General features: G+C 52.9%; 1 pseudogene across 1 annotated transcript; it reads right to left on the bottom strand.

Moving 5' to 3' along the window:
- Positions 1 to 427: 427 nt before the first annotated feature.
- LOC148030100 (aspartyl protease family protein 2 pseudogene) lies at positions 428 to 2407 on the bottom strand (annotated as a pseudogene). Its single transcript, XR_015692130.1, has 2 exons — positions 781 to 2407; positions 428 to 696 (listed from the first exon to the last, which is right to left on the bottom strand). The product of XR_015692130.1 is annotated as an aspartyl protease family protein 2 pseudogene (transcript).
- Positions 2408 to 2622: the final 215 nt, after the last annotated feature.

Raw genomic sequence — 2622 nt, 5'->3', positions numbered from 1 at the left:
AAGTGCATCACTAAAGGTGTTTCTTGTAGCGCCCTGTGTCATGTGGATTATTTCTAAATGAATATAAAACTAGCTTGCAAGTTAAAAAGAATTTTACGAGTTGTCATGCAAAGATGGCATTAGCTACCCAAATGTCTAAGATACTGGAATTGGCATCTAGTGGTGAGTGAATATGTAGCCCTTCATATATATGTGAGTGATGAATGGGGGCATCCCACATCACCAGTTCTGCTTACCAAAAAGGCCCACTTGGAGCTCGCATTCTGCGCCAAGGTTCAACAAAGCAACCCCGAGGGGCATGGAGAGCAACAAGGTAGAAGTAGCTGTTATATATAAACTATATTCTAGATAATGTTTTATTGCAGTACAATGTTAGGTTCACACAAGATTGTAGTAAGAAAAGAGGTAGGGCTTGTTCACACCAAAGTTGTAGTAAGAAAATTGGTCAACGGGCTTGTTCACATTGGGACACATCATAGAGTGTGTTACAAAGCCATGTTCACACTGAAGTCACAGCTCGAGAAGAGATAGTGGTTGTTCACATTTGTTATAATTTGCACTATAGAGCAAGATTCACAAGAGTTGTAGTAAAAGAAGAGATAGGGGTTGTTCACACTGGGATATAGCTTTATATGTAGAGAGACAGCTTCACATTCGAGTCGCTACAAAGAGACAAGGTAGTGCTTCTGGCCACCGGTGGCTCACATACAGGAGGCTCACCAGCGGTTGGGCGCGAAACCGACGCGGCTGGAGCGGGTACTGAAGGAGGCTCACATACAGGAGGCTCAGCAGCGGTTGGGCGCGAAACCGACGCGGCTGGAGCGGGTACTGAAGGAGATGCGGAAGCCTTGTTGCTGGATGTTGCCGATGATGGAGAGGTCTATATCATTGTTGGGCGCGAAGCTGAAACAATAGGTTGCACGCGTGTCGACGGGGTAGACAATGTTGCTGGCGGGGAGGCGCATGGTGGCTCCGCCGACAAAGTGAAAGTCGACGCTGGGCAGCTCGACGGACTGGAGGCCACTGAAGTCGTAGCAGGTGTCAAAGAGGGAGAAAGGGTCGGCGCGCCGGAGGTCACTAGTGCCAGCACGGAAGGCGTCGCGGAGGGCGGCATAGGCCTGCGGGACGAGGCGAGTGACGACGGTGCCAGAGTCGAGGATGACGCCGCCAGAGCCGGAGGACGAGAGGGCGAAGTCGGACGGGGATAGGCGGAGGGCGCGGCCGCCAACGGAGATGCCCTGGAGGGAGACGTAGTAAAAGGTGGGGAGCTTGGGATTGCTGACGAGGGGGGTGAAGGACGAGCCGGGGGCGGCGGCTCGGGGGCCGAAGAGGAGGGAGCTGGCAGTCCTGTCCGCGAGGCAGTAGGAGAAGTCCGACCGGATCTGCGACGGGAAGGATAGCTTCCCGCGTCCGAGTCCCAGCAGCCCTGCCGCGCCAGAGAACAGTCCCTCATTGTCGTGCCCGCAGCCGACGGCCACGCCGGCTACAGTCGCGTCCCGCGAGAACGTGAACGTCTCCTGCGCGAGCGTGCCCACTGTGAAGGACCCGTCCCCGTACGACACCCCGTACCAGCACTCCCCTCCCCGGCACTCCGACTGCTGCAGCTCCTTGCACAGCTCCGCCCCGCAGTCCACCATTTTGAACGTCGACGACAGGCTCGGGTCGAACACCGGATCGCTCTGCTTGTAGCACTTCCGGCACGGCGCGCACTGCGTCCACGACACGTCGCTCCCGGTGTCCAGCACCAAGTACGAATGCCTCGTGGGCGTCCCAATGCCGATCCGCGTGAAGTACTCGCCGCTGTCCTGGCTTTCGCCCGACACTATCGGGCTGCTGATATCGTCCACCGAGCCGGCTGCAGCATATTGCGTCTGAACATCTCTGGCCTTCGCGCCCGTCATTGCCATCCTCCACTTGCGCGCGATGGCCTTCAGCCGCGCAGCATCCCTCGCGAACCTCCTCTCCAATGAATATCCATGTCCCTCCCCGAAGGACCTGTCTCTGTGCACTATCTCCGCGGACCATGTCCATCCATCCCGACCCGTATCTTCCTCTTCTTCTTTAATTTCGCTACCAACGTCCTGACCTGCTACACTAGATGAGCGATCAGAACCCACTGATCCCAACATAACAAAGGTCTGGTACCCTTCCTTCACCGCCGCGGCATAAGAAGCTACAGTGCTGAGCAGAACCAGCCACACAAATACCACTGCAAATGCGGATTCCATCCTTCCTAATAGCCTATTATCACAATGCTGTCTGTTAAGTTTTCGCAATCCTGTATTGGGTTCGCCCTTATAATGAGATGAACCGGGTGACAGCATGCACATGTTTGATTGTTTGCTTGATTACGATGCACACCTACTGCTAACTGTGTGTTATGGTGCATATATAATTGATCAACTTTTTGCTAAGTATTTGCATTTCCTTTGATCCAACTTTTCCAAAACAACCTTCAAAGTTTGAACTTATAAAGCGTACCTATTTTTCGTTATAAAAATGGCATAAAGATGGAATTTATTTTTTGGACATCCATTATCACAAATGACATTCGTGAAGAGTGAGCCCCACATCCTCTTATAGCTTCCTTGGTTACATGTTGTGTATGTGAATGCAAGAACT

Source organism: Lygodium microphyllum, chromosome 10, assembly GCF_053477565.2.
Source record: "Lygodium microphyllum isolate KBCC chromosome 10, Lygodium_microphyllum_v1.1.10, whole genome shotgun sequence".
Taxonomy (NCBI): Eukaryota; Viridiplantae; Streptophyta; class Polypodiopsida; order Schizaeales; family Lygodiaceae; genus Lygodium; species Lygodium microphyllum.
This window is presented reverse-complemented; position numbering and strand designations above follow the sequence as displayed.